This window comes from Rhinopithecus bieti, unplaced genomic scaffold (genome assembly GCF_001698545.2).
Source record: "Rhinopithecus bieti isolate Rb0 unplaced genomic scaffold, ASM169854v2 scaffold_76241, whole genome shotgun sequence".
NCBI lineage: Eukaryota > Metazoa > Chordata > Mammalia > Primates > Cercopithecidae > Rhinopithecus > Rhinopithecus bieti.
The window spans coordinates 21,568-33,862 of record NW_016827969.1 but is presented as its reverse complement, the minus strand read 5'-3'; the positions used below and the strand labels follow the sequence as shown (position 1 = coordinate 33,862).

The 12,295-nt window shown below is 37.3% G+C and overlaps 1 long non-coding RNA gene across 1 annotated transcript; it reads right to left on the bottom strand.

Annotated features, from left to right (window-relative positions):
• Positions 1-4,121: 4,121 nt before the first annotated feature.
• Positions 4,122-7,896, bottom strand: LOC108523536 (uncharacterized). The gene is made up of 3 exons (XR_001883834.1): positions 7,632-7,896; positions 7,181-7,252; positions 4,122-4,727 (listed from the first exon to the last, which is right to left on the bottom strand). It is a non-coding gene; the product is annotated as an uncharacterized LOC108523536 (long non-coding RNA).
• Positions 7,897-12,295: the final 4,399 nt, after the last annotated feature.

Below are 12,295 nucleotides of genomic sequence, written 5' to 3'. Positions count from 1 at the left end.
GAGGCTTCAGGGGCTGGCCTGGCACTGGGCAGTCCTAGAGGCTATATCCAGGAGTGTTGGCCTGATGAATAGGACTGTGGGGGCTGACCTAGTGCTATGGTGGGCCTGAAGCCTAGGGCCATCGTGGCCAGCCTGGTGCTGGGGGAAGTCTGAAGTCTGGAGCAACTGAGCCTGGCTTAGCCCTGGGGTGGACCTGGAGACTGAGTCTACATGTCGTGGTTGGATATTGAGTCTGTGGGAGCTATCCTGATGCCGTGCTGGGCTTAGAGGTTCAGTCTGTGAGTACCAGCCTAAAGTCTGGGTCCATGGGAGCCTGCCCAGCAGTAGAATTTACTGAGACAGCCTGGTGTTGGGGTCCAAGGTAAAATCTGGTGCACACTTCCCTCCTCTTCTACCAAGCAGAGGGTATCTTTCCATACCATGCTGCCTGGGGTTGGGAGAGGGATTGACGTGGGTAGTATAAAACTGTCTGTCTTACACCCTTCGGTGTATCATTTCTTATTTCTGTGCTCCGCCAAAGTGCTGTAATCTCTCACCTGGTTTCCTTCACTCTTGTGTAGGTATTTTTGCGTGTAGGTAGTTGTTCAAATTGATGTTTCTGTGGGGAGAGGAGTGCGAGAAGCTCTATTCCACCATTTTGCTCAGGTCTTTCCACTTTCAATCATCTCGCTCCATTTTTTGGTGCTTTTTAAGTATGTATCACATTGTGTTATTGCTCCTTGTCTACATCTGTTCTGCAGATACACACACACACACACACACACACACACATACACACACACACACAACACACATTTTGTAACCTTCTTGGAGGTGAAGACTTAACTTTAACTTGTAATAAAAATGTACCCCTTTCCTAATTGTAACCATTACTAAATTGTTCTACTCACAATTTTAATACATAAAGAATGAGAAGAGGGAGACAAATCTAAGGAGGGACTTAATTGTGGACAATAAAACAAACTTTGCTTTTTTCCCAGTCCAAGTGGTATAAAGCTTACTTTGGGGAGAATAAAAAAACATTGATCTTGGACATATGCTTTGGCCTTGTTTAGAGAACTATGAAAGAGTGAATTTTCATTGTCACCCCAGTAGAATCCAGTGCTATAGTAGTGACACCAATTTTGGCAAATGTGGAACTAGCATCATTACTTTAGGTAGCATACTATAAACTTTCTTCATGACAGTGTTATAGATGCTATCTGAAGTGGATATGCCAGCATCAACACTTGTTAAAATTGTGGTGACTGGTTCATTGTGTTTTCAACAGCTGCACGTAAATCAACTCCTCCTCTGTAATGGAATAGCTAGTGCAGCTACCAACAAAGATGAAACAAATTGTAATTTTCTGATATCTTCAGGTAACTAAAGCAGTATGTCTCTGTTAGTAAACTTAATAAAACTCTCATGAACATTGTCATTTCCTGCATTTGTCACCTTTTTCACTATTTCTTGTTGGTCAATAGGAACATAACAGAAACTCACTTCCAGGCCAGAGGATCTTGAAGAAAATATTGACCAGACTTTGTAATTAAAATAACTAAAACTTATTGGCGTTTATATCACATACAAGGGCAATTAGTAGCCTACCATAAATATGCATTCTATGGTGTACTAAGAGAGATATAAAATTAGTAGTTTAGTCTCTAGTTCTGTGAAGTGAGAAACAATATACAAAATGGACATCTATACATTTCATAGCTCGATAAGGTGATAGAGACTGAAAGTGCTTGGAGAGTATAAATTAAAGAGAGGTCCTTACGATATAGGGTTATTCCAAAAGGACTTTTAGTCTTGCTAGGCTATTTGCTATCCTACCCAAATCACATTTGCCAGAGTTCGGGATCTACCCTTTCCTGCTACAATCAGTAACAATCTCTGCCAGCTTTACAGATGTTACAGATTTTGAAATTTCTTTCCAACACTGCATATGCCCTCCTTTGTACCTAATTGGTGGTCCTTTTGTATACATTTTTAATTCCAGTTTTATGGCTAAATATTGAAACTTGCTTTCTGAATAATTCAGTTACCAAAAATACCTTCTGACCTGTTCACATATACAATTCACCTATCCATATTTTATGCCAATTACCTTTATATCCCAAGATTAGAAGGGGCTATATAAAGAAGTCTTAGTTTTGTTGTCTTAGCTCTTTGGAAAACAGGTGAGGAAGGTAAGAGACACCAAACGTTTCCTAGAAAATGAGGTCACAGCTTTTGCTAACATACCTAATGTACTTCCTGTATTTGGACAAAGCGCTTAATCACCAACATACTATATAATTTACCTATTTATTTTGTTTATTCTCTGTGTCTACTACCAGAATGTGAGCTCCACGAAGGCCTGGATTTTCGTCTGTTTTGTTCACTGTTGTATTTCAAGAACCTAGCATGTAGTAATTACTCAATAAATGTTAATTGAATAAAAGGAAAGTCATCCGAGGTATATTTGATCAATTTAAGCTCAGGTATCTAGGGCGACTACAAGTAAGGAAGAATGAGTAAAAGGCAACTCATTTTTACTGAGTATTTTTGCTATGTATCAGATTATCTGTTGACTATGCTTTGCTTGAATTGTTCCATATAAGTACCACAAAGCTCTGTGAAGTAGATAATATCCCCATTTACGGACAAAGAAATCAATGTTCGAGGAATTAATTATCTTCCAAGATGCACAGTCAGCAAGTGGCAGGGCAGAACTGTCATGCTAGACAGTTTGACTCCAGAGCCCTTCTTACTCTACTATTCTGGTTGTTTGAAAAGGCCAGAGAAGCATTTAACCATAACATAACCTATTGCCACTTAAGCTGTACTGTAAGGGAATCCTATATTTTCAAGTAGGGCTATATGGTACTCACCTTGGTTAAGGAAGGACTTTAGACTAAAATGAATAATTTTAGATGGCACCTATAGAGAGGATATAAGTCCCCAACTACTTCCATGAGGAGTCCTGCCAGTAAGGAGACTGGAGTCTAGTGCTGGATCTGCTATTAATTAGCTATGACTTCTAGTAAAATGGCAGCAGTGGTGGGGAGGAAGAGACAGCAGTTAGACTAGGTGACTGCCAAGGCCCCTGCCAACTCTGAAACTTCTTTTTCTCTGTCTGTGAATGAATGAAAGGCATAACAAGAGGCATTGTTGATTTTCATGTTGGGAACTCAAATGCCTTTCCAAATTTTAATCTGCTTTTCCACTCAACCTTACTGAAAGGTCCTCCCCAACAAAATAATAATGATATGTAGTTCATCATTTTAAAGCAACCCTACAAATTTTTTACCAACTTTTTTCCAAACTTTATAACAGCTAGACATTGAATATCTTATTCTTTCAGCTCATGGGCCTTATGTCACCAAAATAGATGGCTGAATTTATTTTCACAATGGCATTTTGCTTCCTTATTGGAAAGTAAACGACCTTATCAGCTACTGTGGAATGCAGCTATAGGGCTGTTTGCAAATGAGTAAAATTAGGTCAAGTGTAGTTAGGAGAAGTAGCATGCGATATTCCTTCACTCAATTCAACAAATACTAATTGAGTACCCATATGTGTTAGGCACTGTACTATGTGCTAGAACACTAAAACTGGAGACCTGAGACAAGTTTAACACTTAATAAACTCTATCAGGCCAGTTAACCTTTTTAAACCTCAGTTTTCTCATTTTTTTAAAAAAGTAATAATAATACCTATTTTAACCCCAGAGTTATAAAATTCAACATGAAATGATATGAAATACCTTTGTAAATATGAAATGATATGAAACATCTTTGTAACTGTAGAGTGCTATTTGGTGTTGATAGTTTTCATCTTGGACTCCATGTGAGGGAATCTAATTAATGAGGTTATTTTAGTCCTTGAGCCCCATTAGGCTGTTTCAGAATAAATATCATGAATGTGAAATCTGATTGAATGATTAGCACAAAGCCCTTAGTGAGTCAGTGGTAATTCTAGAAGGAGAACTTAAGCTCTAATAATGATAAAAGTTACATTTTAGTATATCTTGCTGATTTGGAAAAAAAATTTTTAAAAATTCTTATGATGCATTGTTAATATTTTAGCATTCTATTGTCCACTCATCCTTCTTTTGTGTCAGAATTTATGCAAATATTTATGCAGTTATGCAGTCCTTATTCATTTGCTTTTAATTACTTCTGCTAGTACATAGTATTAAATTTATTTGAATTTGTTAAGTAGAAGATGCTTTTTCAGTAAGTCAGAGGTAGAAATTCTCAGTCACACATGGCAGTATTAACAGTAATAATGTTCTGTAACAGTAAAAGATTTGAATGTAGTTTTAAAAAGAAAGTGCTCTAGGCTGCCGGTGTGGCAGGTTGCAATTTTTTCCTTTTCGCCTAGCAAAGGTTAAGTATCAGCCAAATTTTGTACACTAGAGCAAGCGTTTTTCTGGTTCTATCCTCTGTGATTCATAGCATCCTTTGTTTAAATGATAATGCACTCTGAGACCATACCTTGCTCAGTTTGGTAGAAGCAATCTCCTACAAACAGATGCAAGTATTTCTATGTGAACTCTACTAGTTGAGCATATCACTGCAGCTGATGTACAGCAAATCATGGATTACTTGTTTCTGATAAAATTACTTGTTTCCTATAGTAGAGCCTTGGGAATAAATACTTCCAATCTGGGTTTCCTCTCATCCTCTTCAGCTGTGAGCAGGAACAATCATTGCCATCACAGAGTTGAACTTTGCTTTTGACATTGACATTGTTTCCTAAATAAAGGAGACAGTAACTCCATTCACTATGTCTGCCTCAGTTCCATGCCTCTAATGAAGTGAGAATAAGTGATAGAAAGAGATCGAGTTGATACCAGCGCGAGGTAGCCAGAGGACCATTGTAAAATGTGTCACCAGGCATATGTTGAGTGTCTATGGATATGACATATGGTGGTGTGTAAATGTGCATGTGTACCTATGATTGTGCCAGGGGTGAGGGTGAGTGTTGAGCAGACAATATGCCATTAGCTTAGGAAAAAGAAACTGTACTTACACATGGCTTGAAAGCAATTTTTAAAACAAAAAGGAACACAGGTAGAGCATAGAATGGGCAGCCAGTGTGGCATGGTCACAGGGAATACTTTGTTGCTGATACTATCTCAGACATTTTCCCTAGGAAGTTATTTCTCTAATTTAGGAATCCTGGACTGTTATTCCCTGCCATTCCACCACATTCAGCTTAAAGGTTCTTCCAGACTTGGTAACCGTTTTTCCTTTATTCTTGGCATTATTTGTTGAAAGAACATTTCTGAAAATATGGAAAAGCAGTTTTGAAGTCCAAAAACTGCCTTGAAACCATCACTGTGATGGTGTTTTAGTCTGTTCAGGCTTCTGTAACAAAATACTGAGTAATTTATAAACAGAAATTTATTGCATACAGTTTAGAAGTTGAGAAGTCCAAGATGAAAGTGCCAGCAGATCTGGTATCTGGTGAGGGCTGCTTCATATATGGTACCTTGTATGTGTCCTCACATGGTGGAAGGGACAAACTCCCTCAGGCCCCTTTCATAAGGACACTAATCCCCTTCATGGGGGATGTCAGCCTAATCACCCCTCAAACACCCCATGTCTTAATAACATCACCCTTGGGGGTTAGGTTTCAACCTATGAATTTTGGGTAACAGGGAACACAAACATTCAGACCATAGTTAAGCGGAATGGGCACAGTTTTACCAGGAAGTGTGAGATCTCTGCGAATTGAGATATTAATGGCTTATGCACCAAGGAAGATACCAGGATTCAGAAAATTGAGTTGAGAAATGAATCTGGATCTGGATAAGATAGCTATAACAGGAAGCTTGTTAAAAATTGACATGAATTCTAAAGGTGAGATCACCTTTTTAGTGGTAGGGGACAAAGAGTATTTTTGTGCAGTGGCTCCACTACATTAAGTAATGGGAAGGAAGAGCAGGAAGAAAGCTTTAAAGAAAAACCAGAGAGAAGCCTTTTAGGTGAATGCGATGGAACAGCTGAAGTCTGGTATCTGCATTGAGAGGGAAGAAGAGATACTAGTGCATTTGTCAACTACCTCTTATAATGTTCAGGACTCCTACAAAGGTTAATAACATCTTTGGGTGCCCAAGGCAAGGGAAATAATGGAGTGTCAAGAAAGGCTACTAACAGTGTTCCAAGTGCCAAAGTTTAGACATCACTTCTTGCCCTCATTTCCTATAAACAAGGACTTAGAGACAAACTGCAATTCTGTGGCAGTTCTGTGTTTAAGACACTAAATATAAGTATAGAATGATGGGTCTAAGCAAGAAGGTTAGAGGTTTGAGGTTTAAGTCAAGTCTTGATTATTCAGGAGCTCATTATCTGGTTTGTAGGTTATCCATACCCTTGGTATTCTTTATTCTCCATTCTGCTGCCTCACTTTTGGTAATTTTACTGCTCATTAATTCTTTTACCAGAGGGTGGGCAGGGAAGGAATAGGAGAATGATGCTTCTATCAGCCAATTTTGCTACCTATTAGTGCTCTGGTGGAGATTCTGATGGGGAAGGAAGCAGAAACTATGGGCCAAAATGAGAGGTTTGGGGTCCATATGAATTTCACTTTTCTTCATGATCTCTATCCTCTGTGAAAAGGTGAATTCATTGTATAGCTTTCGGAAAAAGTACAATTCATATATTTTTATTTTCAGATCCTTTTATCACAACATTATGCTAGAAAATACACCATACCAAGCAAACTTCTGTCCATCCCTAGGGAGGGGTATGCTAAAGTATTTGATGTGGCAGTTTCAGTAATATGCTGTGGAATTTTTTTGGTAGTAGTCAGCATTTTCTTTTCTTTTGAATTACCTATAACAACTTTTTAATTCATTAACCCTCTTATATATGTTTGACTTCTCCCAAAGTTATTCCAGCTCCTATCTGTAATCTCTTTTGCTAGGATGACTGGGCTGTGTTCCATTTAATTCATTTTTTTTTGCTCCAACACTGATTATTTGGGGTTGGTAATTAAGCCACATATGTCACTTTCTGGCTTATGTATAAAGTACAGATCTAATCATGTTATAATACATGTTTTTGAAATGTAAAAGGTTTTAAATATGGGTGAATTGACTTGGATCACTAAGGGCTCTCTTTTGTGGTGGTCCAGGAAGCAATGGAAGTGACATGTATTTTAACAAAACATATGTGTGTAATATAGCCTGTGGTTTACTTACAATGAGGAAGAAAGAAGCCAGAGGCTTAGAAAAATCAGTTAATAAAATCCCAGGTAATCTTGAAGATGAGGCCTAGAAAGATGAAGAAATGCAATTGTGTTTAATAAACTATTTTCAAAACAAAGTATTTAATTCTGTTTTGTAGAATTAAATATTAAATGGTAATAAAAATCAGAAGACCCTCTAGGATTTTATAAATTATTCACTTTTAAAAATATTACATGATCCAACAAATATTTTGTACCAAATATGCATAAAGCTCATTTTCTTATATTTTAGAAGGAGTCTAGAAACCACAGAAATGTTCAATAAGTAATACCCATTCATGCCTTCATTCTTTGTGAATAAAAAGTGTATCATGGCATAACTGGCTCCATCCTTGCAGAACTACAAGGAATTCTAGTACAGACAAAATATTTTTACCATTGCTTTTGTTTATTTAAATACTAACTTTTTGAGCTTAATCAATGTTCAGTTTGGAAGGATTACAGTAAGGCCCAGTTTGAAAGAAGTCTCCAGAATTGCCTGCTTAGTATGATGGTTTCCTCACTTCTTGTTTTTAATAAATCATTTCTAAATAATTAACTAGGCAATAGTACAAACTGAAACAATGGACTTCATGGCTCCTAGTAATTCTTAAAAATGCAACTCTCCTGTTGACTAGGACCCCTAATAGAGAAACCTGATCCCTGGAGTGTGAGTTGGGAGACCAAACTCTGCCACTGGCTTGCTAAGGAACTTTAAACAAGTCACTTTAGCATCTCTGAGCTTTAGAATTCCGTATTTTAACTCTATAATAATGCCTTCTCTGGTCACCTCACAAGGTAGCTGTGAGGTGGGTGTGAAGGAGAGTTGAAAAGATAATAGCAGTCTCCGAATATAAATTATTGTTGTTAAAATAATAAAGTCAAGCATTTGTTTAGTCATAGCACTAAATGAATGTTTCTTCTTTTGCAGCTGCTTCATGTTTATCTGCATCTTTTCTGTAAACCCCAACTTCTCACTGTATCAAGCAAGACAATACATTTGGTGATACAGTTCACCTCTGTGCCAAAGGGCAGAAGCAACCATTTAAAAAAAAAATAATGTAGCTTGCTAGAGGATATCTGGGAAACAGCAACAGATAAATTGCCATTTTGAGCCAAATCATTTTGTTGACCACAAGGCAGAACAGCAGCAAGCTCAGATGGGAGAACTGTAGTCATTATCCAAAGGTCAAACTTGATAAGCAAACTCTGCTATTTCTTCCTCTAGCTCCCATATGTCTGGAGGGGCATGTGGGCGGCAGGGGGAGCCAGAAATCTCACTGTCAAAAAAGTATTTAAGTGATTTTCTGCAAATAGAACTGATTATATCCTGTGTAGAATAACAGTATCCCCTGTCTTCAAGGAGTTCATAGTCTAGGGAAGTAAAGCAGCAGCAGGAGCTTCGGGTAGAGTCACCTTTGACTTGTTGCTTGCCTCAAAGTAGGCATTCTGTAAATGTCATTTGGATGATTGGATGAATGAATGAATGGGTGGACAGATGTGTAATGAATGAACAATGAAATCTGAAAGGTAATTCTTAGAGTTTCTATTCGGAAAATCAGAGGTGATAACTTAAAAACATCTATTCCATTAGAAATTTACCTGAAATTCAGACATGGGTGGGAATAAGTTATTATTTTTATATTTGTGTGAAATAGAGAACTGAAAATTAAGAATTTCATCTCTTTTATGTAAGGTCATGCTCAAATGAATTAGATATTAGGGGAAGTTATGTTATATTGAATAATTTTCATAATATATTTTAAATTAATAAAATTTTTGTTCCTCATCAAGACATCTTAAGGTAACATTTACACTTTTTCGTTAATCAGTGGGTAAGCCATGGATCATTTTAGTAAAACATTTATCCCAACACAAACCCTGCAGGCAACATGGTACAGGAGGAAAGATTTGTACCCAAAAATCCAGATTCCAGCTCCTCCACATATTCACATATAACCTTTTGGAAATACAGAAGCTTTCTCTGAGCTACAGTTTCCTTATTTACAAACAACACATTAATACCTTCCCCCACCATAGGGATATTGTGGAAGCACTTGCTAAGCCATGTTATTCTAGGATGATGTCAGATATTGTTAAGGCAGTGTTTAGAAATAATGTGCTAGCACACCAAGACCTTTCTGGCGGATTCTGGTGTGAGGGGGGGTGACAGTCCCTGACCATTGCCACCACCGTAAGAATATTCAACTGAAAGTAGTTATGTGAAAGATTTCCTTCAAAGTTGCCCATTAAAACAAAATGTATTGAACATAGTGGTGGATGATTTGTAAAAGAACCCCTTTTAGACGCCATTTTGATTGTACTATTCATTTGCAAGACATCTCCAGATTCACTACGTTTGCCAATCCAAATGTATGTACATATTACATTGCTCTGGTTTACAAGAAACCGGAATGGAGTTGTTTCATTGATAAGACCCTCATAGCATATTGACAAGCACCAAAGTTATTAAAAGAAGGCTTTTCTTTACTGTAATTGTCACTCTTACTAAATTGTAAAATGGACCATTTTCAATTTGGAGGATTATTATATACAAACACAAAATCAATTCCACTTCCTCTAAAAGTAACATGTTTAAGAACAATAGGCAAGCCACAGCTATTCCCGGGTGTGCTGATGAGGTTGTAAATGTATCACCAATGTACAAATCAGGTTGTCAGTGGAAGCACCCAAAAAAATTTCCTATCGCGCGAGAGGGGGGCAGAGCACAATTATTAAGAAAGAGCTTAAGAAAAAGACATTTTATAGATATATTAAAATAGAAAACATAAGCTGATTAGGCAAAGGTTCCAAACGATTTATTATGTTTATTAAAGTAGATTGGAAATGAATGTTGAAGAGATTTAAATTAAAATTAACCTTTAATGAGGTACCCAGGCGGCCAAGGAAAAAGAATGACAGAGGATTAGGAGTATTTGTCTGATGTTGCATAGGATGCACCTTGCTGATTAGTTTTTTTATTTTTTGGAATACTTCATTTGCTGGTATAACAATACTAATAAATAAAGAAGATTAAATTTAAAAACCTTCTTTAAAAACCTCTAGATTGTAATTGTTGCTTGCTCTTATGTGTACACAAATACCATGCTTGGCTTTAATAACAATTCCTATAACATTGGCAGAGAGAGACAGGAATTTTTGTCATTACATCAGTGTGTTTTGAAATGTCTCACATGTGAACGTGGCTTTGGTCAATTAGGGTAATTTATTCCTACCATACTGGGCATACTTTTAGCATTTCAGCATTAGACTCTTATTCTGAGTTGCATAATGCTTATTCTGTAAATAATGTTAATTGATGACAAGTTACTTAGAAGATATATTGTTATTTAAATATCATTTAAAAAAAAAAACTGTTCTGTGCTTCCTTACTTGTTCTGGTTTATAATTAGCAAAATTCTTAAGGAGGCTTTGTTTTTGGAGCAGTGTCGGAAGTACCTTAACTTTTTTGGGGGGTGCCTTAACTGTACTACTATTAAATCATGTACTGTCTGCTAAATAAGTTTTGTGTAGGTGGTACTAGGAAAGCATCTTTCCAAGGTTCTCTCGGCTCTCCCTCCTCTCCTTTTCTGCCCCTATTAATTACTGATTTTATTTTATGCTCTTATGGATGTCTTCCATCTAAGCTTTTCTTTCTTTATCTTAAAGTCAGAGCTGGGAGATCACATGGTTCAACTCATTTTTCAGTTGAGGAAACTGACAAAGAATTACTCACCCAAGGTTACCCTATTATTTGATGCAAGAGCGGAGACCAGAGCCTGTGTTTTTATGGCGTGTTCTTCCACTACACTTGTATTAGTCAGGGTTCTCTAAAGGGAAAGAACTAATAGGGTAGATATATATATATAAAGGGGAGTTTATTAAGGAGTATGGACTCACATGGTCACAAAGTGAAGTCCCACAATGGGCCGTCTGCAAGCTGAGGTGCAGGGAAGCCACTCTGAGTCCCAAAACCTGAAAAGTTAGGGAAGTCGACAGTGCAGCCTTCAGTCTGTGGCCAAAGGCCTGAGAGCCCCTGGCCAACCACTGATATGAATCCAAGAGTTTAAAAGCTGAAGAACTTGGAATCTGATGTTCAAGGACAGGAAGCATCCAGCACGGGAGAAAAATGAAAAGCAGAAGACTCAGCCAGTCTGCTCCTTCCATGTTCTTTTGCCTGCTTTATTCTAGGTCCACTGGCAGCTGATTAGATGGTACCCACCCAGATCGAGGGTGGGTCTGCCTCTCCCAGTCCACTAACTCAAATGTTAATCTCCTTTGGCAACGCCCTCATAGACACACCCAGGAACAATACTTTGTATCCTTCAATCTATTCAAGTTGACACTCAACCATCACAATACTTAACTGTGCCTTTGCATTTTTTATATTTTACCAGATCCTTTCTAAAGTTCAGTGGAATCACTGAGGTGACAGGTGACATCAGCAAACCACATTCAGTGTGATTTTTATCCAGTGGTGTTATAGTTGCAGTGCTTTCCGATATTCTTCATGACATTGTACACATACTGGTATAAATGAATGATTACTTGAGGACAGGGGTGAGTGGCCTGGAGTCCCAAGGGTTATAAGATTCAAAGCCAGTCCCCAAGGGCAACTTGGAATCTTTCTCCTGGAGATTAGTAAGAAAACAGACACAATATTTCTGAAGTATTTTATCTGGTTCTTCTAGAAGTAAGGAAAGGAACTTAATCCTGGAATTATACTCTAAGTTTGTTTCCAATATTTCAGTTCTTTGTTTTTCCAGTAACCCTTCTAATATTCCTTTCCAAAAGAGAATCTCATTTTTCATAAAAGTATCATAAACTGGACAAGTTGAAGTCTAACATATTTATACCACACAACCAATACATTTCCCTACAGATTGCGGGTACAGAGTAAATTAACTTACCTTATAAGTGTTACCTGGTTTTAACTTTAAAAAATAAAAATAAACTTTGGGCAGTGAATACTCATTTTCTGGCCTTAAATTAGAAAACTATTTAGAACTGTGTTTCTCAATTCTGGCTGCACATTAGAATCACCTGGTGGCTTTTAAATTTTTTTTTTTTTTTTTTTTTTTTTTTATTT